This window comes from Alosa pseudoharengus, unplaced genomic scaffold (genome assembly GCF_046254945.1).
Source record: "Alosa pseudoharengus isolate Yale_2024_CS ecotype anadromous, Long Island Sound unplaced genomic scaffold, YU_APseudo_1.1 YU_APseudo_1.1_scf_3, whole genome shotgun sequence".
In the NCBI taxonomy this organism is placed as follows: Eukaryota; Metazoa; Chordata; class Actinopteri; order Clupeiformes; family Clupeidae; genus Alosa; species Alosa pseudoharengus.
In genome coordinates, this window is record NW_027468718.1 from 11,626,983 (window position 1) to 11,638,339 (window position 11,357).

General features: G+C 43.6%; 2 pseudogenes; both read right to left on the reverse strand.

Moving 5' to 3' along the window:
* Window positions 1-2,166: 2,166 nt before the first annotated feature.
* LOC143099831 (UDP-glucuronosyltransferase 1A1-like) lies at window positions 2,167-3,166 on the reverse strand (annotated as a pseudogene).
* Window positions 3,167-6,653: 3,487 nt separating this feature from the next.
* Window positions 6,654-7,882, reverse strand: LOC143100201 (UDP-glucuronosyltransferase 1A5 pseudogene; annotated as a pseudogene).
* Window positions 7,883-11,357: the final 3,475 nt, after the last annotated feature.

Genomic DNA, 11,357 nt, shown 5'->3' on the forward strand with positions numbered 1-11,357 from the left:
TGTAGGTCTACGATATTCCACCGAGACAAATGGATGTGGAGATGGGCGCAGAGAATAATTATTAAATTAAGTTATTTTTCTCGCAAACTGTTGATCACAGAAAATAGTGGCTAGCTCCGTTTAAAAGCTGAGAAAAGGCTCTATCATGTGACACATTGGATGAGTAGCCTACTTCTCGAAGAGTTCAAAAGAGAAGAATGGGTGAATTTGGACGCACTTCATATGCCTTAGTGAAGTGAAGCTGAAACGCTGCGCCATGCTGTGCAGAAGACTGCGGCTCAGTGGTAGTTATGTAACATAAGCGTAATTTACACTTAGGCTACTGCACATTACAAGATGTACGAGATGATCCGCAGCACTGAAGTGAGAAATTATTTAACTCTTTGTGTAGCGCATGTGAGCGCTTTTTTCCCCATTTCAACCTGAATATTGGTGGGGACATTTCAGTCGTAATTTGACATTGGTGTGGACACGTCCTTCGGTCCCCACGCAAATCTACGCCACCCCTCGAGTTGGACCATTACATTGTTCGTGGCCAGACCCTAATATTTCTAGATTACCAGGGTCTGGATTTTCCAGGCTACCATTCCTAAGCATTGGTTCATGAAGCACGCTAGCTGTACCCTGTTCAGTGTTGGGGAGTAACGGAATACATATACTGGCGTTACTTATTCAGAATACAAATTATGAGTAACTGTAGTCTGTTATAGTTACATTTTAAATAGTTTGTATTTAAAATACAGTTACATTGTTGAAATCAATGGATTACATGAAGATACTTCTCTGTTTCACAACTTTATTCACTCTCTAAATAAATGAAGGCAACTCCATGCATTCCCCAGAAGCCCCTGAAAGCAATCTATGATGAAATTGTTTCGCATGTTTAAATCCAAGCCCTGCTGTCTTGCACTAGTCTCACATTGCACCCGTCAAAACGCAGCCAGCACGCATTATGGACGCGCCATCGGAGACCCCGAAATGAAATTATGTTTGCACAGCTAATTAGGAGTAAAGTAAGTGCAGGTAACTCCTGTTCCTCACTGATCATGGTTGTTGATGTCTGTTCAAAGGATATTTTCCCAAGTATTAATAGCTTACTTCGGCCAATCAGTTACACAGTTTGCTAATTAATAAACAAAGCCTAGTGTGTTAGACCTACAATAAAACCCATCTCTAAAATAGGCACTGCATTCTGAATTTTTCATTCTAACTTAAAACATTTTTTTTATAATTAGATCTACATTTAAGTTTCAAAATGAATTATGCTTAGGCTTTCATTTTATTTAATCCCTGCTGAGCAGCTGCTCCTATGGGCCACCCATGTCTTGGCTCCGAGCCTATTTGTGTCAGTTAGGCCAGTCTTCAGTTTTTGTCATATAATAAAGACACTACATATTGGAGGAAGTTACAGTTTTTTTTCACTCGCTAACAAGCGTTTGTCCCACCAGTTGTCATATTTTCAAAACTCTAAACACAATTATCACAGCATCGGCCTTTTGTGGCCATACCATTCACACATTTCATGTTGTTTTCACACAATATGCAGTCAGTGAACACATGCTTACATTTACTTACAGTTTTTTACAACTGTTTAAACACGTTTTCAAAACTCTGTGTCTATTTTTCAAAACTCCACACACAAAACCAACAATTGCTCACACAAAATGCAAAATGCCTCAAATCTCCAGCAAAATGACAGGTCTATAGAAAAATGTTTTACTGTACATAAAGTCGACTTTTTGTAGAACATTCCTTTCAAAGTATTTGCATTGGTTCTGAAATCCTCTAGGGCCAGATTGAAAGGCTCCATACCTACTCTGTACATAGAGTATCTATTTATAGGCCTATACTAAGGCAATGACTAGATGGTGTTCCGTAGAGTAATGAGTGTTTACACATGTGATTTAGTGTGGCATTTTGATTGGTTGTGTTTGAAATCAAGTTGCTTCCTGTTCGATTTTTGTGTGTTACTGTAAGTAGAAAATTGTGTGTGGTGTTTTGCAAAATGTGTTTTAGTCAATTGAAAACTGAGTCAAAAACTGAGAATTAGTGTATGGTTTTGCAGATTTGGTGTGGGGTTATGATGTTTGGAAGACATGTTTAGAAAATTGTGTGACAAGCAAAGATTTAGTGTGTAAGCATTTGAAAAAAACTGTAACAGACAAGCTATCGGACAAACGTGCCATAATGGTCAAAAGCACACACGCATGCACGGATTACTGGGAAACAGTAGGGCGGAGGCCTACTAAAATTTGGAAAAAAATCAATTAAAAATAAACTCAAAACAAAACTCACCTGTGGTAGGGGTTTAGGCTTTTCTGCTTTCATCCCACCAATTGGAATCATGTTGGGCATCAGAGGCAAGGCGAACTCAAAGGTGAAGTCAAAGGTCATCAGCCACAGTGCTGCGTTACTCGCCAGCTCCACAATGGACGTGTTCCTCTGCAGGATATCAGAGGCCACCTTGTCTGCATGACTGTAAAGACCACTGCAGGCCACAGGCTCCAGTAAGGACCTCAGCAGGTTGACGGCCCTCTCCCACAAGGTCATGCGATTGCTGTAGTGTGTTAAATGCCGTGGCAGGTATGAAACAGGGTGAGGACATCTCGTGGATGTAATGTCGAGGTGACAATGGAGAGATGATTGGATGTAGATTGACGGAATGTCCAGATACGCCCCAACGATTACTCCAACAGGCCAAAACGGGTCGGTGAGGAGAGCATCAAAGTCATAGTCCCGTAAGGTCAGCATCAGCTCCTTGTTGTACAGCATGCTTTCACAGGTCCTCATGGCAACATGACTCAGACTCAGTTATGGTGATCCAGTAGTTCTTTAACTTTGCCACAGCAGTGGAGACATCTGTGGTCATTAAACGGTTCAGGGATTTTTCCTGCTCCTTAGTCATATTCTCCTTGGTATAGGGTACAGGAAAGGTCAGGGTGGTGGTGTGGTCAGAAGGGCCCATGCTGAGACTGGCCTCTGGGATCACGACCACCACCTGGTTGCCTCTCCTCCCCAGTTCCTCCACCAGGGGCTTCATGCCGGTCCAATGGCTGCCATCTGCTGGTATCACTAACAGCCTACCACCCTTAGCAGAGCCCAGGCACAGGAGGGCAATTAGCAGCCCAGGGAGGGCACTCCAGACGGACTTCAGTGCAGTAGTCATGGCTAAGTCAGAGTGGCATGCAACTGTGGCAGGTCAAGAAGACTTTCTATGCTAGGCTTCAGGGGAGAGACTCACGGTGACTCAGGAGTTCCTCACTGACTCACAATCATACTTACTGTGAGGTGTGTTTACCTTTCACCAGACTGGACTGGGCGTCTTATCAGATTAATCACCAGGTAACAAGGGCACAAGAAGCACGTTGGGCAAATGGAACAAAGGCTGTATTGCTATTTAATTTCTACTTCTGAAAGGGGAGGGCAGTGTGGTGGATTTCTATGACTTAACGAATGCATGTATGGTTTTTATAAACTTTGATATTACTGCAATTATTATGAGACTTCAAGGCCTGTACACATCTTAAACAGACCAGACCAGCAGTCAAGGAGTGGGGTGAAGGAGTTCACAGTGACAGCTGGCTAGATAGTCGAGGAGGTGAAGGAGTTCACAGTGACACCTGGCTAGATGGTCGAGAGCGAGAGGATGATGTAATGCTGGTAACAGCAAGGCCAAGTAACAGGTGGCAAGATAAGAAGCCCTGTTACACCCAACTGGAAAAAACAGAATCTGGGAAAAACCCAGAAGAAGACAGTTTTGCATATAATTTTATGCATGATGAGACAATGGGTTCCACCAATAGTCGTAACCCTGGTGGATGCTGATTGGCCAACAGGTGTCTTTCGAGAGTGGCGAGAGGAGAGGGCCCAAGGTTAAGGAGTATAAAAGATAGGCCGCAGCCACCTGTTAGTCAGATGTCATCGGGGCGCCAGCTGATGACATCTCACATCACCCTATTGCTTGACACTTGGTCTGGACATCGTTTAGGCTGGATTATCACTGCAATATGGTGAATAAAGATCAACAGTCTTCAGAGATCTCCTGTCTGCATTGTCTCCTTCGGACGCAAGCATTGGATTCGCACACCAGATCTTCAGAATCCCCATTTGCCATATTAGTTTCAAAATTACCATCCGCCATCGTTGTTACTTATCAGCGTTCTCCACAAAGCGAGAGCTTAGCCTGTTAGCTCAGCTTAAAAAAAAGATGGTGGTCAATCTTTTAGTATCTACAAGTTAAGTCCCACCCACTGATCTGTAATAGGTCTGTAGCATGAGGAGGTCCCACCGCCTGGAAATATGAGGAAGGAGTGTTTGTGTCTCACCCCCTCTACAAAGATATAGGACTTCCTGCTTTCAATGACGCAAAATTACGTTTTTTACATCATTGAAAGCTGGAACTGCAACATTGAAATCCGTATTTCTCCCGTTTCAGGGGAAAATGAGGGAATGATGCACGACCATTCAAAAGCATGACTGGGCTCCTAACGATATAAAGCTTAATGCAAATGGGTGAAGTGTCCCTTTATGGTCAGAGGTGGGGCTATGTCATCATAAGATTGTCGGTGAGGCACCCAATTTGGTTTACCATGGAATTTGTGTTTCAAGTAGGTATTTACCATAGTTATTTACCCAGATGCTCTAGTCGGTTACCGTAACTCAGTGTTTCTCAAACTTTTTTTCTGGGGACCCACTTTTTAAAAATGATAGACTATCGCGACCCAACTCGTGACTGTGGTAGTTAACAAACTAAATCAGTGGTTCTCAAACTTTTTTTTTCATTCCCCACTTTGATCAAGGGGGCATTCTCGAGCCCCACCTGTCCCTCATCGCTCTAAGAAAGTGGTAGGTCAAGCTTAAAATTGTAAAATTTATTGAAATAGTTCTAAATATATCCTCTTCAACAGAGTTAAAATCAGCTGGTGCTGCAGATATAATAATAAATAAATACATAACACACATATTTCTGTTTTCCAGCAACATATTAGGAAGCATAGGCCATTTTACAGCATTGTACAATATATTCAATGAAATACCAACATGCTGCATTAAATGCCTGCATTAAATCCCAGCCTGCGCAGTGAAACCACTTCAGATGATCCAGAACGCGGCGGCGCGCCTGGTCTACAACCAACCCAAGAGGGCACATGTTACCCCGCTACTCATCCAGCTACATTGGCTACCTATGGCGGCCCGCATCAAATTCAAGGCTCTAACGCTTGCCTACAAAGTAGTCTCCGGTTCTGCTCCCACCTACTTGAATGCCTTCATACAGACATACGCTACCTCCAGACCGCTGCGCTCCTCAGACGAACAACGTCTAGCTCTACCTCCGGTACGCTCAGGCCAATCCAAACTTTTCTCATCTGTTGTTCCTCGCTGGTGGAACACACTGCCAGTTCCTACAAGGGCAGGGACATCCCTCTCCATTTTCAAAAAACTCCTGAAGACCCAGCTCTTTAGAGAACATCTCTCATAGCAACACTTACAACAAGTCTTGCTGATCCTAGCACTCATCAGCCGTCTTAAACTGACACGTAACTGTTAAAAACAGCACTCACTGATGCACTTATTCTTACTGTACTCTAATGTTTTTTAAATTGTCCTAATATTGTTGAGAATTGCTCTAAAACTTAAACTGTTTACCATGTTGTTAGTCGCTTTGGCTAAAAATGCGTCAGCCAAATGTAATGTAATGTAATGTAATGTAATGTAATGTAATGTAAATGGATCTATAATCCAGTCATACTGAGCACTGCTGGTTGGGAAATATTTTTGAAATAAACTTTGCAGGGATGTGATGTAGGCCTACTGTTTAATACATGGGATCACAAGAGTGCCTCCCAATCAGACGTTTCAGCAATTTCGCTCAGAAATCTCAAAGGCATAATACTGTCGCGATCGAGGCGCCTGTCCCATACTCAAGTTTTTTTGGTGAATGCAGTAGCCTAATCTTATTTGCTAGGTGAGGTAGGTGTTTGTCTTTGCCTTGTAACTGGACATTTAACTCAAATGTATCGCTAAGATAGGCCTATATCAAATATATCGCTAAGATAGGCCAGCTTCGTCAAGAAATGTGCTTTGTGTGAACGTAGTGAACGTGCTTGCAGATTCAAACATGCGCCCTTCTTCCAAGAAGAGGCGACTCGGAGCTCAAACACGCGCGACAGCACTTTACCTCGGGAAAGCCACCTTGCCTCGCTGTGAAACAGTAGGCTACAGCCTTTTGTTCAGCTACCATCTCTTCGCAAAGTGCGGAGAATAGACGCGCTTTTAAGGGCCGGGTTTTGATGAAATTCACCACTCTCACAACAACGTTCAAAATCTCATGTAGGTCGGGACTAACTAAGCTGCCTTGACACGAGCGCTTCCCAGTAGTGGGTCGCGACCCACAGTTTGAGAAACGCGGAAAAACGCAGTACTGTGAAAACACACTGTAACCTAGTCACAACGCAAGAACTTCAATACAGTGGCGTAAAGGAAACAGGAATTCTGGCGGAACTAAATTGGGTGCTTCACCGACTCTACGTCTAAACTGCAAAAGTTAACCAGCGGCTTAAAAAAATCCCACTTCGGGATTTCCCACTTCCCAATCCGATGGCTGCCATTACTACAGTTGATGTAAACCCTCTGGGCAGAAATAAAGGTCTACACTTAACCATGAGATACTAGATTAGCTGAGGAGTGACTCTCAGTGATGATGGTGTCCCTGCACCACGTTTTGTTAACATAAATGCACAAGTCCCCATCTATTGGTCTTACCGGAGTCAGCAGCTATTCTAATGCATCTTTGATACATTAAATTATGTACACATAAAAATGGCCTGAAACTAATGGGCAGACCAAGTCAAACTTACCTGTGGTAGCGGTTTTGGCTTTGTAGACATAATCCCACCAACCATGATCATGTTGGGCATCAGAGGCATGGGGAACTCATAGGTAAAGTCAAACCGAACGAGCCACAGTGCTGCGTTGCTCGCCAGCTCCACAATGGATGTGTCCCTCTGCAGGATATCAGAAGCCACCTTGTTTGCATGAACGTGGAGACGACTGCAGGCCGCAGGCTCCAGTAAGGACCTCAGCAGGTTGACGGTCCTCTCCCACAAGGTCATGCGATTGCTGTAGAGTGTGTAGCGTAGTGGCAGGTATGAAACAGGGTGAGGACATCTTGTGGATATAATGTCAAGGGGACAAGGATAAGGACCACTCATGTAGACGGAAGGAATGTCCAGATAAGCCCCAACGATGATTCCAACAGGCCAAAAAGGGTCAATGAGGAGAGCATCAAACTCATAGTCCCTTAAGGTCTGCATCAGCTCCTTGTTGTACAGCATACTTTCACAAGCCATCATGGTGTAATTACTCAGCATGTACAGGGTGTCCCAGTAATTCCTAAACCTTGCCACAGCAGTGGAGACATCAGTGTTCATTAATTGGAGCAGATCTTCGTCTAAGCCTGTGTCAAAGCTTTCCTGGGTGTATGGTACGGGAAAGGTCAGGGTGGTGGTGAGCTCAGAGGGGCCCAAGCTGAGACGGACCTCTGGGATCACGACCACCACCTGGTTACCTCTCCTCCCCAGTTCCTCCACCAGGGGTTTCATGCCTCTCCAGGGACTGCCGTCCGTTGGGATCACTAACAGCTTCCCACCCTGAGCAGAGCCCAGGCACAGGAGAGCGATCAGCAGCGCGATGACAGCACGCATCATGGATGTCTGCACAGCAGCCATGGAGGAGTCTCAAATGAAATACAAATGCCATTTGCTCCCCTTTCAGTGAGCTGGACTTTGTATCTTTTCTGGTTAAACATTACACAACAGTGTTGACAGCCAGCCTCAAAGGGCTATACATCAGGGCATTGTACAACAGGGCAATGTGTTATCTGATCAAAAACCACATACATTCTGAGCCATCTGCCAAGAATGTCCAAATTGATATGAACCCATCCAAATATTAAATTAAACTAGATGTACCGCAGAGCGGTACAAAATATGACCGCCGCCCAGTCCAGCAAATTTTTTCCACAAAAATAAATCACGCTGAAAGGCCTATATGATTCTAACTGTATCACTAAATTGCATTATCCACACTCAATTCTCACTGATATCTGCGAGACAACAAGTACCAAAACATGATTAGTTCATAGATTTCACATGTAAAATTCATTTTATACAACCCCACCTCCATCTTGCCTGTTCATAATTCTGAGAAATTCTTGAATTGTGTGCATGTACTAGCCTGGCGAGCCAGACCCACATTAACATGTAGGGTCTGGACACTCACCGTTCGCAGTGCTCAGTCCGAGGGGCGGGATAATCAGTTGTCTTTCAAATTCCCTCTGCACGCAATAGGACAGCGGCAGCGCTATGAGTCCCATGCGTTTCCCACCAGCGGAGCTAGTTGGCTAGTTCAAACGTTTGCCAACTTAATAAAAGCTTAACTCGTGTCACACTGTTCGCCAACAGCAACATACATCTTATTTGTTTTCAAGTAGCAGGGAATTCAAGCCAAACCGTTGCAACTCTGCCATCAATCATTATATTAAGCCCACCTAACGACTCTATACACGATTTAATTGGCCCGGAGAAGTTTCGATATCTGGAGCTCACAAGCCAACGGAGAGTTGCTAGACTAGCCCTGGGGCGCGTCTAGATTTCTAGGCTATGCATGTACATGTTTATGTTATGTGTGTGTGTGTGTGTGTGTGTGTGTGTGTGTGTGTGTGTGTGTGTGTGTGTGCGTGCGTGCTTGTGTGTGTGCCTGTGCATGCAAGCGTACATATGTCTACTGGGTGAGTATGTGTCATACGTATGATTACTGTGAATGTATGTGTGTGTGTGTGTGTGTATCTGTTTGTGCACATGGGTGCACATGAAATGGGTTAACATGACCCCTGGAGGCAAACGTACGGAAAAAAATGGTCATCCTAGTCCCTACGGATATTCACAGAGAACTGTGTCTGCCCTACCCTCCTTTCGGGGGGTCCAGTCCAGCGGGGGGGCTACAGATCAAAACGAAAAACGACGGTTCCATGCTATCCATGTGGGGTTACATGCCCACCAAGTTTTGTGTACCCCGGTCTTTCAGTGTCCCGGGAATCCTTGTTGGTGTACGTCACTAAATGTACACATACATTATTTTATTGTAAGGCCCCCCATGAACGAAAGTACACAAAACTTGGCATGCATTCGGAGGGTGTCATAATGATCCTAGACTTTTAATTTCGTGCAGTTTTGACCTTGTCAGCCAGAGATATTGTGATGAAAACACCTAATTTTTTGCTTTTTAATTTTTAACTAGGTGGCGCTATACATGAAATAAGTGGTAATGGGATGGGTTGACATGCCCCCTTAAGACCAACATACATAAAAAAGGTGGACCTCCTAGGCCTTACGGTTCTCGAGATATTCACAGAAAACTGTCTCCGGCCAGTTGGTGTATAGTAACATAAATTAATTTATTGTGTGCCCCCCCATGAACGGAATTCCACGAAACTTGGCGTGCATACAGAGGGTGTCATAATGATCCTACACTTCCAATTTTGTGCAGTTTTGACTATGTTAGGTCACAGATACCTGCGATTACAACACCTCATTTTTACTTTTTTGTGTTTAACTAGGTGGCGCTATAAATGAAATGAGTGGTTATGGAATGGGTTGACATGGCCCCTTGAGATCAACATACAAAAAAAATGGTCCTCCTAAACCCTACGGTTCTCGAGATATTCACAGAAAACTGTGTCTGCCCTACCCTCCTTTCGGGGTGTCCAGTCCAGCGGGGGGGCTACAGATCAAAACAAAAAACGATGGTTCCATGATATCCATGTGGGGTTACATGCCCACCAAGCTTCGTGTACCCCGGTCTTTCAGTGTCCCGGGAATCATTGACGGAAATTTGGGCATGCGAAAAAGAAAAAAGAAAAAAATCTGACTAAACCTATATGACCGCCGCTTCGCCATTTTTATGTGTACATAATTTAATGTATCAAAGATGCGTTAGAACAGCTGCTGACTCTCAAGGGGCCATGTCAACCCATTCCATAACCACTCATTTCATGTATAGCACCACCTAGTTAAACACAAAAAAGTAAAAATGAGGTGTTGTAATTGCAGGTATCTGTGACCTAACAAAGTAAAAACTGCACGAAATTGGAAGTGTAGGATCATTATGACACCCTCTGAATGCACGCCAAGTTTCGTGGAATTCCGTTCATGGGGGGCCACACAATAAATTCATTTATGTTACTATACACCAACTGGCCTGTAGGTGGCCGGAGACAGTTTTCTGTGAATATCTCGAGAACCGTAGGGCCTAGGAGGACCACCTTTTTTTTGTATGTTGGTCTTAAGGGGCCATGTCAACCCATCCCATTACCACTTGTTTAATGTATAGCGCCACCTAGTTAAAAATTAAAAAGCAAAAAATTAGGTGTTTTCATCACAATATCTCTGGCTGACATGGTCAAAACTGCACGAAATTGAAAGTGTAGGATCATTATGACACCCTCCGAATGCATGCCAAGTTTTGTGAACTTTCGTTCATGGGGGGCCTTACAATAAAATAATTTATGTGTACATTTAGTGACCGTACACCAACAGAGTTTTCTGTGAATATCTTGAGAACCGTAGGGCCTAGTATGACCAATTTTTTTGTATGTTTGCCTCCAGGGGTCTTGTTAACCCATTCCATATGCACACATGTGCATAAACAAATACACACGCACACACATACATTCACAGTAATCATGTGTATGACATACTCACACAGTAGACATGTACGCATGCATGCACATGCACACACACAGGCACACACACACACATAAACATGTACACGCAGATATGCACACAATTCAAGAATTTCTCAGAATTATGAACAGGCAAGATGGGGGTGGGGTTGTATAAAATTAGTTTTACATGTGAAATCTATGAACTAATCATGTTTTGGTACTTGTTATCTAGCAGATACCAGTGAGAATTGAGTGTGCATAATGCAATTTAGTGAGACAGTTAGAATCATATATGTCTTTCAACGTGATTTATTTTTGTGGAAAAAATGTGCTGGACTGGGCGGCGGTCATATTTTGTACATCTAGTTCAAGTACTAATGAGGCCTGCTTAGCTTCAGTAATTCAGCAAAGTCAGGGTATCTGCTGGTCTGGCTGCTGGATAAAAACAAAAGGTGAAAGGCATATATGATTCTAACTGTCTCACTGAATTGCATTATTCACACTCAATTCTTACTGGTATCTGCTAGACAACAAGTACCAAAACATGATTAGTTCATAGATTTCACATGTAAAATACATTTTATACAAGCCCCCACCCCCATCTTGCCTCTTCATAATTCTGAGAAATTCTTGA